General features: G+C 46.7%; 1 pseudogene; it reads left to right on the plus strand.

Annotated features, from left to right (window-relative positions):
* LOC135504142 (membrane-associated guanylate kinase, WW and PDZ domain-containing protein 3-like) overlaps positions 1–15,706 on the plus strand; it is a 293,136-nt pseudogene that overhangs the window by 183,683 nt on the left and 93,747 nt on the right.

A 15,706-nucleotide genomic window follows, 5' to 3' on the forward strand; every position in this document is an offset into this window, starting at 1 on the left:
TATCCTCTGCTGTGTGACTGTGACTATGGCCTTCCACAATGCAGGGAGCCCGAACGCTCTCGGAGTCTCTCCCTGGGATCCAGAATGGCTGCTTGGCCCCGCTCTGCCTCTCCTCATCGCAGCCCTCTAAATGGCAGCTCAGAGAGAGGAGCGTGACTTCTCCCCAGCCCCCTCCTGAACACACGGGCAGAGACATCATTAAAGGTCACTCACGAGAAAGAAGGGAAGAGAAAAGACAGAAAAGGAAGGAAGGAAGGAGAGTCAGTGCCAGGGGTCCAAATCACCACATAATCCTTGAAGCTTGGCTGAACCCTCTGCCTCCTCTACTCCTCTGGGCAGTAATATCTGTAGTGGCACCGCAGTAAGCTCTGAGGCTCACTGGGAGATAACAAAGAGAGAAGGATGACAAAACTGTATAATAAAAAGTTCCTCAGGTATTCAATCCAAAGAATAGTTTTCTCTTAAGAAGATTTAAGTATCTTCCATTAAACTTTTTCAAAGCCTGTGAAACAAGACAGCATAACCATGAACATAGATAGCTTTTCCGTTAATAGGGAATATCTACTCGGAGTGGAAAAAACATTAGAAACCTAATGTTCCCATCCTAATATTGAGTTGCACCCCCACCCCCCCCATTTGCCCTCAGAACAGCCTCAATTTGTTGGGGCATGGACTCCACAAGGTATCGAAAGAAGTTCCGCAGGGATGTTGGCCCATTTTGACTCCAACACTTCCTACAGTTGTGTGAAGTTGGCTGGATGTCCCTTGGGTATCAGACCATTCTTGATACACACAGGAAATTGTAAACCATGAAAAAGCCAAACTGTGATGCAGTTCTTGACACACTCAAACCGGTGCGCCTTGTTCAAGGGCACTTAAATCTTTTGTCTTGCCCATTCACCCTCTGAATGGCGCACACACATTCTTGGAATAGGAGTTATCTATTGCAAGCCAGACACATCAGGGTCAGGTCTCAATGTGAATATGTGTGATAGCCTTCCAGTGGTGCTCCTGGTCTTCTTGGCAGTGTTTCACGGTGGTGACGCTTCGCTGTGTAAACAGAGACACTAATTGTTTGTTTTTCTTGGACTCTGTCTGTCTGTCTCACTGTCTGTCTGTCTCTGTGTTCCACTGTCTGGGCTGTTCCACAACAATACGCTACCTAATGCAGAAAAGTGCCACTTCATCTTCACTAGATCCACTCCAAATAACCTAATACCTTTTAATGATTTTTGCGTTTTTGTGATGCTGTTCAGTATTGTTTTGGTTCGATAGTTTCATTTTTTCAAAGGTGACATTTTTGAGAACATTAACAGAACATTTTTCCCTCACCTCCCTCACATGCCTCACCTCCCTCTCCTCCCTCACCTCCCTCACCTGCCTCACCTCCCTCACTTTTTACCCTGATCCCAGCACTAACTTTTCTCTGGTGTCTACTTCAAACGACCCGTTCTTGATTATCCTCTCTCCTCTACCTCAAAAGACAGACTGAATCCTTGATTCTTCCCCTCTGATGAGTCAGATTGTTACATGAGACAGACTGAGCCATGTAACTCTCAAGCAGGACTGTCAACATCTCAGTACACTAAATTGTAGGAATATTGGGTGAAGCCTATCACAAAATCTGTTCTGAAACCAGTTTTCCAAGCGCAAACACAAGAATACAGTATTCTGTTTTTCCTGTTTCTCTGTTTAAGGATTCTCATATTACTGTCTTTGTTGCTCCATTGGTCTCTGATTCGACATCTGATAGAATTCAATAGTCTACTTTATCAGATGAACATGATGGAGGGAGTGAATATGGAGGAAAGGAGGGAGGGAGATAGAGGGAGGTTCAGGAGAGATAGTATTAAAGGAGTCCATTTGGGCTCCTGTCAGGTTGTAGTTCACTCGAGGTAAACACCCAATTATATCTGAGCCATGTCCCCTGATGCATAAAATGTTTCCAATATATTTATACTTTCAATGTATTTCGGATGAGGGGATCAGTTACAGCAGATGATATTTTAATGACTGCTCCATGCTTGGTTTATACTGGCATGTAGTGTATAGTGCTGCAGTTTCCAGATCAAAAACCACAATTTTACGCAATTTAGGGTGAAGAATAGAGATGAAGGATGGAGAATGAAAGAACAGGAAGAAAAATTAAAAAGGTCTGGAATGTTTTTCAACTGTTGCTTTTGTATAGTTTGTTATTGTCAAAACAGAAAACGGGAAAAACCCATCTTCTCAGCTCCAGAGATGAACATACCTCAGAACTCCTTGAAACAACCCATCTTCTACCACTGTGTCACCCCAAACAAAAGTCAGTTGCAGTGTTCTTCATATCCCCCTCCCACTTTCATAATGGATTCCATTCTGCCTTCATTAGAATAATCTATTCATAGCTTAGTTGAAAATGGTTTCTATCCTTCTTCTGTGAATACATGGCTGGATCGGCATCTCCACTCTTCCCAATGGGAACTGTCTGTTATCCTCACTCTGTGTCTGTTGTGTTCTCTCTGGCAGGTACCACGCGGCAGCCCAGAGAGGGGGAGGTTCCTGGAGTGGACTATAACTTCATCAGTGTAGGGGAGTTCCGTGTGCTGGAGGAGAGTGGCCTGCTGCTGGAGAGTGGAACCTACGACGGTTGGTCTGAGCGTCTGGGGGAAGTGTATGGGAGGTGGACATTACAACACTCAGTAACACTATTCCCCACGACTGCATTGTTCGTTTACTCATTTATAGTACCTGCTGAGATGTCACTGACATCCAGGTCATCAGATAAACTCAATATAAAGATGGCATTCATGCATTGTAAATGTGAAAGGAAGTAGGTCTAGCTTCCCAAGGGTTTCTTCTGGAGAAACATAGCATAGTCCCACATAGTCCCACTTAGCATTCAAAGTAGGTTGATGATTTCTCAGAAGCCAGCGGTCAGCATTGTGACAGAGAACCCTGGAGGACCCTCATAGCCAGTCATATCCAGACGTCACCGTATAGAACATATAGCAGGCTGATCTACATATGGCTGTTTCAGCTCTATCTCGGGATGTTACTTATTAATGTGGGCCCTTTTGACCTCTGGGGAATCTCCACCGGACAACTGAGGCATAGACACACACACATGCACACCCACACACATGCACACACACACATGCACAGACACACACACACACATGCACACCCACACGCATGCACACCCACACACATGCACACCCACACACATGCACACCCACACACATGCACACCCACACACATGCACACACACACACATGCACACCCACACACATGCACACCCACACACATGCACACCCACACACATGCACACACACACACATGCACACCCACACAGCACACACACACATGCACACACACACACATGCACACCCACACGCATGCACACCCACACACATACACACCCACACACATGCACACCCACACACATGCAACAGACACACACACACACATGCACACTCCCTCCCTCCCTCCCTCCCTCCCTCCCTCCCTCCCTCCCTCCCTCCCTCCCTCCCTCCCTCCCTCCCTCCCTCCCTCCCTCCCTCCCTCCCTCCCTCCCTCCCTCCCAGAGTAGCTAACTCAAACTCAGGAAGGAAAGTGCCAATATAGGTTGGAGCTGTTTTATTTCTCAATAGGCACAGAGAGGCTTAAAGGCCATGAGTAGCACTTTCTTGCAGTTGAGGGCTGTGCCTTGACTCCAGAGCAGGGTACGTGAGAGTCTATACACCATGGTTCATAACTTGTCTTCCTCCTCTCGCTCTACTGCTCAGTATAGACGCCAGACAGGGCAACATGAATTATAGAAGAGAGGATTGGCCAGAAAAGAAAGCAATGATAGAAAAAATACTGAGATAAGAAATAATGGGTTTGTTTATGGAAGCTGTAGGCCTGACTCAGTGAGGTACTGATAGAGGAGCTGTACCTGTGATGTGATGCTGCTGTATTGTAGAGAGCACAGAGCAGCAGCTTATAGAGTACATCTTATTATAGAATAACTATCTTCAAAGTAATGACTCAGGACGTCGGGTTGTGAAATGAAAGCTTCTTTTAGTAATACTATTTGTTCACATTACATTGAACAGCTTTAGATTCTACAAAACAATATACGAAGGTTGCTGGCGAAAGACAGGATAATCACTAGTCACTTGTACATAACTGGCGCGTTCTCCGTTTTCTACTACCTGTCGCAAGGCATTCTGGTACTTGCAGTCAATAGCATGATCCAATACTATCCAAAACAACATAAATATGTATGCAGTTCTCTCAATCTCCATCACACAAATTCTAATACAATTACATATGTATATAACTCTAAAGAAAATATCTTTAGATACAGCTCAATTAATGAACTGTAAACATTAACTCTGTAACCTGTTAAAAGTTCCAACACGTATAGGTCTTTGAAGAGCTCCAGTAGAGCTGAGTATTACTGAAGATAAGAGCAGCCAGGGTAATGGGCCAGCTCACAGGACTGGGGAGGGAGGGAGAGGGTGAAGGTGCTGCACTGGCAAGACAAACAGAGGACAATCCCAGTGAGAAGGATTAAGAAATGCTTCAATGCTGAGAAATGTCAGAGTATGCGGTAGATTTTCTGTGTTTCACTGTGGGTCTAAAAAGACAAACACATATTGGATGAAAGTATACAGACTCACTCGATGCCGTTAAAAAGAATCCCCTTTATCACTCGATGCCGTTAAAAGAATCCCCTTTATCACTACATGCAGCCATAATCTAATGTACATGGTGGCTGTGCATTGGCAAAATCGGGGACTTTGGGAAGTGCTTATTAGAGACAGTAGGTCTGGCCTTTAACACTGAAACCTCCAAGCTGGGAGCTGCTGTAGTCTAGTAGAAACATCTATTAACACTGACTCACCCTCACAGCAGAGGAATGTGGAGTTGAAAAGGGTGGCTGTGGAGTCGTGGGAATTGATGCCAAGCAGACTGCCAGCTCTGTGCCAGCAGCGGAAGGAAGCCCTTCTACTCTGGAGAAGCCTATCTATTCTGCCAGCCTGTGAAGGCTGGGCATGCTGCTGGGCAGTGGGCGCTAAGCAGGAGAGAGAGGGGGCTTATCCTCCATGATTAATGAGTGTCTGTGGGCATGGCCTTGCCTGGCGAGTTAAGAGGCAGAGAGAGAGGGGAAAGGAGAGAAAGAGATATGGAGAGAAAGAGAGAGAGGGGGGAAATACTTAAGTGGTGTTCCAGGGATGCGAGCATAATGGCTGTGTCCTCTGGTGTGCTAGCGCTATGTATTCACCACAGAGAGTGATGGAGAGTGATGGAGAGAGGAACCATTTTTAGCGCACAAAGCCATGAGAGGAACAGTGAAATTGAGCTCAGACTGGCACTGCTATCCATGTTTTGTTAGCTGCTGCCCTACTGAGGTTCTCACAGGTTGGACACAGGATGCCTACTCTAACCAGTTTACAGGACTTCTCCATCTCTGACAGAACAGTAACACTACCAACACGTCCATGGCCCTGGGCCTGCTGGATCCCCCTGGGCCTGCTGGATCCTCCTGGGCCTGCTGGACCCCCTGGGCCTGCTGGATCCCCCTGGGCCCGCTGGATCTCCCTGGGCCTGCTGGACCCCACTGGGCCTGCTGGATCCCCCTGGGCCTGCTGGATCCCCCTGGGCCTGCTGGACCCCGCTGGGCCTGCTGGACCCCCCTGGGCCTGCTGGATCCCCCTGGGCCTGCTGGATCTCCCTGGGCCTGCTGGACCCCGCTGGGCTTGCTGGACCCCCCTGGGCCTGCTGGACCCCCCTGGGCCTGCTGGATCCCCCTGGGCCTAATGGTTCCCACTGGAATGTACCCATACAGGCTGGTCATGGATAAAGAATGAGGGGGAAGGTGAGGGGAAGGTTAAAAAGTAACGTCTCCCTCCCACACACAGCACAGCAGCAAGCAGCAGTTCCTGGATGCTAATAGAACAGTGCTTGTGACTGGCTGAATAGGGCTCTATGTGAAAGCTGACCGGACTGAGTCCAAGATGATGAGGTTGAGTATACTAGTGTTGCACGGCATACTGAAACTGCTGTACTTTTTCGATACTAGAATTTTTGTTCCTTTCGGTCCTTCTGTCAAATGTGTCTGGCGTCGTAAATGGATTGAGAGGATCAAGTCTGACTAGTAATTTGACTGAATATTCTGAAGGGGGCAGTAGTTAGCTAACCAGGCTACTTGCGCTTGAGCATGCAGCTGACACAGCGCGAGCCACTTTTGACAAACAAGCGAAAGGAGACAGAAAATGCTGACAGCATGGCTTCTTCTGAAACATCATACCTCCACACCCGCAGCTTGTTGACAAAACTGGCTGCAAAAGCAAACTATGGGAATATTTTGATTATAGAGCAGATGAGGGCCAGCCCACCGAAACAACGAAGCAAAATGTGATGTGTTAACAAAGCAGTAAGTGAAGTTTAGTTCCAAAACTATTTTTGAGTGACAATGACATGAACATATATTCAGCATGACAATCATGTGAGCATCATAATATCATTACATAACCCAAAAGTAATGGGAAATGTACTCATAACTTGACCACAATACATTTAGCAATATTCTATCTGGGATCCTTGGGATGTCCCTAACCTTAACCCTTACCTTAACCATTTTAAATGTCAACTTCAATGTGGGTCAGAGTTGGGACCTCCCAAGGACCCCAGAGAGCAATGACCATATATTGACCATATATTTAGACTACTTTAAATCAAAATCAAATCAAATGTATTTATTTAGCCCTTCGTACATCAGCTGATATCTCAAAGTGCTGTACAGAAACCCAGCCTAAAACTCAAAACCGCAAGCAACGCAGGTGTTGAAGCACGTCTTCTTGGTTGTCTGGGCTTGTTAGCAGTAGTCACTAGCCAGCCAGCAGCCCTTGGCAGAGCATTGCACCCTGGGAAGTGAAATGCAGTCTGGGAGTCATAGGATGCTGTGTAAAATCAATTGCATTTGTATAGTGTCACTGTACATGCCGTATCTGCCAAACCAACCCTGACTTTAGACCATACTGTACTGCTGTGTGAGGTTGACTGTAGGTAGAACCCTGACTTTAGACCATACTGTACTGCTGTGTGAGGTTGACTGTAGGTAGAACCCTGACTTTAGACCATACTGTACTGCTGTGTGAGGTTGGCTGTAGGTAGAACCCTGACTTTAGACCATACTGTACTGCTGTGTGAGGTTGACTGTAGGTAGAACCCTGACTTTAGCCCATACTGTACTGCTGTGTGAGGTTGACTGTAGGTAGAACCCTGACTTTAGACCATACTGTACTGCTGTGTGAGGTTGGCTGTAGGTAGAACCCTGACTTTAGACCATACTGTACTGCTGTGTGAGGTTGACTGTAGGTAGAACCCTGACTTTAGACCATACTGTACTGCTGTGTGAGGTTGACTGTAGGTAGAACCCTGACTTTAGACCATACTGTACTGCTGTGTGAGGTTGACTGTAGGTAGAACCCTGACTTTAGACCATACTGTACTGCTGTGTGAGGTTGACTGTAGGTAGAACCCTGACTTTAGACCATACTGTACTGCTGTGTGAGGTTGACTGTAGGTAGAACCCTGACTTTAGACCATACTGTACTGCTGTGTGAGGTTGACTGTAGGTAGAACCCTGACTTTAGACCATACTGTACTGCTGTGTGAGGTTGACTGTAGGTAGAACCCTGACTTTAGACCATACTGTACTGCTGTGTGAGGTTGACTGTAGGTAGAACCCTGACTTTAGACCATACTGTACTGCTGTGTGAGGTTGACTGTAGGTAGAACCCTGACTTTAGACCACACTGTACTGCTGTGTGAGGTTGACTGTAGGTAGAACCCTGACTTTAGACCATACTGTACTGCTGTGTGAGGTTGACTGTAGGTAGAACCCTGACTTTAGACCATACTGTACTGCTGTGTGAGGTTGACTGTAGGTAGAACCCTGACTTTAGACCATACTGTACTGCTGTGTGAGGTTGGCTGTAGGTAGAACCCTGACTTTAGACCATACTGTACTGCTGTGTGAGGTTGACTGTAGGTAGAACCCTGACTTTAGACCATACTGTACTGCTGTGTGAGGTTGACTGTAGGTAGAACCCTGACTTTAGACCATACTGTACTGCTGTGTGAGGTTGACTGTAGGTAGAACCCTGACTTTAGACCATACTGTACTGCTGTGTGAGGTTGACTGTAGGTAGAACCCTGACTTTAGACCATACTGTACTGCTGTGTGAGGTTGACTGTAGGTAGAACCCTGACTTTAGACCATACTGTACTGCTGTGTGAGGTTGACTGTAGGTAGAACCCTGACTTTAGACCATACTGTACTGCTGTGTGAGGTTGACTGTAGGTAGAACCCTGACTTTAGACCATACTGTACTGCTGTGTGAGGTTGACTGTAGGTAGAACCCTGACTTTAGACCATACTGTACTGCTGTGTGAGGTTGACTGTAGGTAGAACCCTGACTTTAGACCATACTGTACTGCTGTGTGAGGTTGACTGTAGGTAGAACCCTGACTTTAGACCATACTGTACTGCTGTGTGAGGTTGACTGTAGGTAGAACCCTGACTTTAGACCATACTGTACTGCTGTGTGAGGTTGACTGTAGGTAGAACCCTGACTTTAGACCACACTGTACTGCTGTGTGAGGTTGACTGTAGGTAGAACCCTGACTTTAGACCATACTGTACTGCTGTGTGAGGTTGACTGTAGGTAGAACCCTGACTTTAGACCATACTGTACTGCTGTGTGAGGTTGACTGTAGGTAGAACCCTGACTTTAGACCATACTGTACTGCTGTGTGAGGTTGACTGTAGGTAGAACCCTGACTTTAGACCATACTGTACTGCTGTGTGAGGTTGACTGTAGGTAGAACCCTGACTTTAGACCATACTGTACTGCTGTGTGAGGTTGACTGTAGGTAGAACCCTGACTTTAGACCACACTGTACTGCTGTGTGAGGTTGACTGTAGGTAGAACCCTGACTTTAGACCACACTGTACTGCTGTGTGAGGTTGACTGTAGGTAGAACCCTGACTTTAGACCATACTGTACTGCTGTGTGAGGTTGACTGTAGGTAGAACCCTGACTTTAGACCATACTGTACTGCTGTGTGAGGTTGACTGTAGGTAGAACCCTGACTTTAGACCATACTGTACTGCTGTGTGAGGTTGACTGTAGGTAGAACCCTGACTTTAGACCATACTGTACTGCTGTGTGAGGTTGACTGTAGGTAGAACCCTGACTTTAGACCATACTGTACTGCTGTGTGAGGTTGACTGTAGGTAGAACCCTGACTTTAGACCATACTGTACTGCTGTGTGAGGTTGACTGTAGGTAGAACCCTGACTTTAGACCACACTGTACTGCTGTGTGAGGTTGACTGTAGGTAGAACCCTGACTTTAGACCATACTGTACTGCTGTGTGAGGTTGACTGTAGGTAGAACCCTGACTTTAGACCATACTGTACTGCTGTGTGAGGTTGACTGTAGGTAGAACCCTGACTTTAGACCATACTGTACTGCTGTGTGAGGTTGACTGTAGGTAGAACCCTGACTTTAGACCATACTGTACTGCTGTGTGAGGTTGACTGTAGGTAGAACCCTGACTTTAGACCATACTGTACTGCTGTGTGAGGTTGACTGTAGGTAGAACCCTGACTTTAGACCATACTGTACTGCTGTGTGAGGTTGACTGTAGGTAGAACCCTGACTTTAGACCATACTGTACTGCTGTGTGAGGTTGACTGTAGGTAGAACCCTGACTTTAGACCATACTGTACTGCTGTGTGAGGTTGACTGTAGGTAGAACCCTGACTTTAGACCATACTGTACTGCTGTGTGAGGTTGACTGTAGGTAGAACCCTGACTTTAGACCATACTGTACTGCTGTGTGAGGTTGACTGTAGGTAGAACCCTGACTTTAGACCATACTGTACTGCTGTGTGAGGTTGACTGTAGGTAGAACCCTGACTTTAGACCATACTGTACTGCTGTGTGAGGTTGACTGTAGGTAGAACCCTGACTTTAGACCATACTGTACTGCTGTGTGAGGTTGACTGTAGGTAGAACCCTGACTTTAGACCATACTGTACTGCTGTGTGAGGTTGACTGTAGGTAGAACCCTGACTTTAGACCATACTGTACTGCTGTGTGAGGTTGACTGTAGGTAGAACCCTGACTTTAGACCATACTGTACTGCTGTGTGAGGTTGACTGTAGGTAGAACCCTGACTTTAGACCATACTGTACTGCTGTGTGAGGTTGACTGTAGGTAGAACCCTGACTTTAGACCATACTGTACTGCTGTGTGAGGTTGACTGTAGGTAGAACCCTGACTTTAGACCATACTGTACTGCTGTGTGAGGTTGACTGTAGGTAGAACCCTGACTTTAGACCATACTGTACTGCTGTGTGAGGTTGACTGTAGGTAGAACCCTGACTTTAGACCATACTGTACTGCTGTGTGAGGTTGACTGTAGGTAGAACCCTGACTTTAGACCATACTGTACTGCTGTGTGAGGTTGACTGTAGGTAGAACCCTGACTTTAGACCATACTGTACTGCTGTGTGAGGTTGACTGTAGGTAGAACCCTGACTTTAGACCATACTGTACTGCTGTGTGAGGTTGACTGTAGGTAGAACCCTGACTTTAGACCATGACTGTACTGCTGTGTGAGGTTGACTGTAGGTAGAACCCTGACTTTAGACCATACTGTACTGCTGTGTGAGGTTGACTGTAGGTAGAACCCTGACTTTAGACCATACTGTACTGCTGTGTGAGGTTGACTGTAGGTAGAACCCTGACTTTAGACCATACTGTACTGCTGTGTGAGGTTGACTGTAGGTAGAACCCTGACTTTAGACCATACTGTACTGCTGTGTGAGGTTGACTGTAGGTAGAACCCTGACTTTAGACCATACTGTACTGCTGTGTGAGGTTGACTGTAGGTAGAACCCTGACTTTAGACCATACTGTACTGCTGTGTGAGGTTGACTGTAGGTAGAACCCTGACTTTAGACCATACTGTACTGCTGTGTGAGGTTGACTGTAGGTAGAACCCTGACTTTAGACCATACTGTACTGCTGTGTGAGGTTGACTGTAGGTAGAACCCTGACTTTAGACCATACTGTACTGCTGTGTGAGGTTGACTGTAGGTAGAACCCTGACTTTAGACCATACTGTACTGCTGTGTGAGGTTGACTGTAGGTAGAACCCTGACTTTAGACCATACTGTACTGCTGTGTGAGGTTGACTGTAGGTAGAACCCTGACTTTAGACCATACTGTACTGCTGTGTGAGGTTGACTGTAGGTAGAACCCTGACTTTAGACCATACTGTACTGCTGTGTGAGGTTGACTGTAGGTAGAACCCTGACTTTAGACCATACTGTACTGCTGTGTGAGGTTGACTGTAGGTAGAACCCTGACTTTAGACCATACTGTACTGCTGTGTGAGGTTGACTGTAGGTAGAACCCTGACTTTAGACCATACTGTACTGCTGTGTGAGGTTGACTGTAGGTAGAACCCTGACTTTAGACCATACTGTACTGCTGTGTGAGGTTGACTGTAGGTAGAACCCTGACTTTAGACCATACTGTACTGCTGTGTGAGGTTGACTGTAGGTAGAACCCTGACTTTAGACCATACTGTACTGTGACTGCTGACTTTGACCATACTGTACTGAGGTGAGGTTGACTGTAGGTAGAACCCTGACTTTAGACCATACTGTACTGCTGTGTGAGGTTGACTGTAGGTAGAACCCTGACTTTAGACCATACTGTACTGCTGTGTGAGGTTGACTGTAGGTAGAACCCTGACTTTAGACCATACTGTACTGCTGTGTGAGGTTGACTGTAGGTAGAACCCTGACTTTAGACCAAACTGTACTGCTGTGTGAGGTTGACTGTAGGTAGAACCCTGACTTTAGACCATACTGTACTGCTGTGTGAGGTTGACTGTAGGTAGAACCCTGACTTTAGACCATACTGTACTGCTGTGTGAGGTTGACTGTAGGTAGAACCCTGACTTTAGACCATACTGTACTGCTGTGTGAGGTTGACTGTAGGTAGAACCCTGACTTTAGACCATACTGTACTGCTGTGTGAGGTTGACTGTAGGTAGAACCCTGACTTTAGACCATACTGTACTGCTGTGTGAGGTTGACTGTAGGTAGAACCCTGACTTTAGACCATACTGTACTGCTGTGTGAGGTTGACTGTAGGTAGAACCCTGACTTTAGACCATACTGTACTGCTGTGTGAGGTTGACTGTAGGTAGAACCCTGACTTTAGACCATACTGTACTGCTGTGTGAGGTTGACTGTAGGTAGTGACCATACTTTAGACCTTTAGACCATACTGTACTGCTGTGTGAGGTTGACTGTAGGTAGAACCCTGACTTTAGACCATACTGTACTGCTGTGTGAGGTTGACTGTAGGTAGAACCCTGACTTTAGACCACACTGTACTGCTGTGTGAGGTTGACTGTAGGTAGAACCCTGACTTTAGACCACACTGTACTGCTGTGTGAGGTTGACTGTAGGTAGAACCCTGACTTTAGACCACACTGTACTGCTGTGTGAGGTTGACTGTAGGTAGAACCCTGACTTTAGACCATACTGTACTGCTGTGGAGTGTGGATGAGGTTGACTGTAGGTAGAACCCTGACTTTAGACCACACTGTACTGCTGTGTGAGGTTGACTGTAGGTAGAACCCTGACTTTAGACCATACTGTACTGCTGTGGAGTGTGGATGAGGTTGACTGTAGGTAGAACCCTGACTTTAGACCACACTGTACTGCTGTGTGAGGTTGACTGTAGGTAGAACCCTGACTTTAGACCATACTGTACTGCTGTGTGAGGTTGACTGTGGGTAGAACCCTGACTTTAGACCATGCTGTACTGCTGTGGAGTGTGGATGAGGTTGACTGTAGGTAGAACCCTGACTTTAGACCATACTGTACTGCTGTGGAGTGTGGATGTTGTGGACTGTAGGTAGAACCCTGGCTTTAGACCATACTGTACTGCTGTGGAGTGTGGATGAGGTTGACTGTAGGTAGAACCCGACTGTGCTGTGGAGTATGGATGAGGTTGACTGTAGGTAGAACCCTGACTGTGCTGTGGAGTGTGGTTGAGGTTGACTGTAGGTAGAACCCTGACTGCTGTGGAATATGGATGAGGTTGACAGTAGGTAGGACCCCGACTGTGCTGTGGACTATGGATGAGGTTGACTGTAGGTAGAACCCTGACTGTGCTGTGGAGGACAGATGAGGTTGACTGTAGGTAGAACCCTGACTGTGCTGTGGAGTATGGATGAGGTTGACTGTAGGTAGAACCCTGACTGTGCTGTGGAGTATGGATTAGGTTGACTGTAGGTAGAACCCTGACTGTGCTGTGGAGTATGGATGAGGTTGACTGTAGGTAGAACCCTGACTGTGCTGTGGAGTATGGATGAGGTTGACTGTAGGTAGAACCCTGACTGTGCTGTGGAGTACAGATGAGGTTGACTGTAGGTAGAACCCTGACTGTGCTGTGGAGTACAGATGAGGTTGACTGTAGGTAGAACCCTGACTGTGCTGTGGAGTATGGATGATGTTGACCGTAGGTAGAACCCTGACTGTGCTGTGGAGTATGGATGATGTTGACCGTAGGTAGAACCCTGACTGTGCTGTGGAGTACAGATGAGGTTGACTGTAGGTAGAACCCTGACTGTGCTGTGGAGTACAGATGAGGTTGACTGTAGGTAGAACCCTGACTGTGCTGTGGAGTATGGATGAGGTTGACTGTAGGTAGAACCCTGACTGTGCTGTGGAGTACAGATGAGGTTGACTGTAGGTAGAACCCTGACTGTGCTGTGGAGTACAGATGAGGTTGACTGTAGGTAGAACCCTGACTGTGCTGTGGAGTACAGATGAGGTTGACTGTAGGTAGAACCCTGACTGTGCTGTGGAGTACAGATGAGGTTAACTGTAGGTAGAACCCTGACTGTGCTGTGGAGTACAGATGAGGTTGACTGTAGGTAGAACCCTGACTGTGCTGTGGAGTACAGATGAGGTTGACTGTAAGTAGAACCCTGACTGTGCTGTGGAGTACAGATGAGGTTGACTGTAGGTAGAACCCTGACTGTGCTGTGGAGTATGGATGAGGTTAACTGTAGGTAGAACCCTGACTGTGCTGTGGAGTACAGATGAGGTTGACTGTAGGTAGAACCCTGACTGTGCTGTGGAGTACAGATGAGGTTGACTGTAAGTAGAACCCTGACTGTGCTGTGGAGTACAGATGAGGTTGACTGTAGGTAGAACCCTGACTGTGCTGTGGAGTATGGATGAGGTTGACTGTAGGTAGAACCCTGACTGTGCTGTGGAGTATGGATGATGTTGACCATAGGTAGAACCCTGACTGTGCTGTGGAGGACAGATGAGGTTGACTGTAGGTAGAACCCTGACTGTGCTGTGGAGTATGGATGATGTTGACCGTAGGTAGAACCCTGACTGTGCTGTGGAGGACAGATGAGGTTGACTGTAGGTAGAACCCTGACTGTGCTGTGGAGGATGGATGAGGTTGACTGTAGGTAGAACCCTGACTGTGCTGTGGAGGACAGATGAGGTTGACTGTAGGTAGAACCCTGACTGTGCTGTGGAGTATGTGGAGTACTGTATGGCTGAAATGTAAAAGTGTGTTAGACCATGATGAAAGATAATAAACGAATGTGTCTGCATCCTGCCAGCATGCAGCTGTGCTCCCATATCAACAGGTGTTTTGTTAGCTTGTTGTTGTCATTATGGTCATGGGAGACATCTAATCAAATCAAAGTTTATGTGTCATGTGCGCCGAATACAACAGGTGTAGTAGACCTGACAGTGAAATGCTTACTTACAGGCTCTAACCAATAGTGCAAAAAAGGTATTATGTGAACAATAGGTAATTAAAGAAATAAAACAACAGTAAAAAGTCATCCTATATACAGTAGCGTGGCTATAAAAGTAGCGAGGCTACATAGACACCGGTTCGTCAGTCTGATTGAGGTAGTATATATATGTAGATATGGTTAAAGTGACTATGCATATATGATGAACAGAGAGTAGCATTTGCGTAAAAGAGGATTTGGTGGGTGGGACACAATGCAGATAGCCCGGTTAGCAAATGTGCGGGAGCACTGGGTTGTCTGCCCAATTGAGGTAGTATGTACATGAGTGTATAATTATAGTGACTATGAATATATGATAAACAGAGAGTAGCAGCAGCGTAAAAGAGGGGTTTGGGTGCTCACAATGCAAATAGTAGGGGTAGCCATTTGATTACCTGTTCAGGAGTCTTGTGTCTTGGGGGTAAAAACTGTTGAGAAGCCTTTTTGTCCCAGACTTGGCACTCCGGTACCGCTTGCCATGCAGTAGTAGAGAGAACAGTCTATGACTGGGGTGGCTGGGGTCTTTGACAATTTTTAGGGACTTCATCTGACACCGCCTGGTGTCGAGGTCCTGGATGGCAGGCAGCTTTGCCCCAGTGATGTACTTGGCCATACACACTACCCTTTGTAGTGCCTTGCGGTCAGAGGCCGAGAAATTGCCGTACCAGGCAGTGATGCAACTGTAGAACCTTTTGAGGATCTCAGGACCCATGCCAAATCTTTTTAGTTTCCTGAGGGGGCATAGGCTTTGTCGTGCCCTGTTCACAACTGTCTTGGTGTGTTTGGACCATTCTAGTTTGTTTTTGAT

Source organism: Oncorhynchus masou, chromosome 18 (assembly GCF_036934945.1).
Source record: "Oncorhynchus masou masou isolate Uvic2021 chromosome 18, UVic_Omas_1.1, whole genome shotgun sequence".
NCBI classification, from domain to species: Eukaryota; Metazoa; Chordata; class Actinopteri; order Salmoniformes; family Salmonidae; genus Oncorhynchus; species Oncorhynchus masou.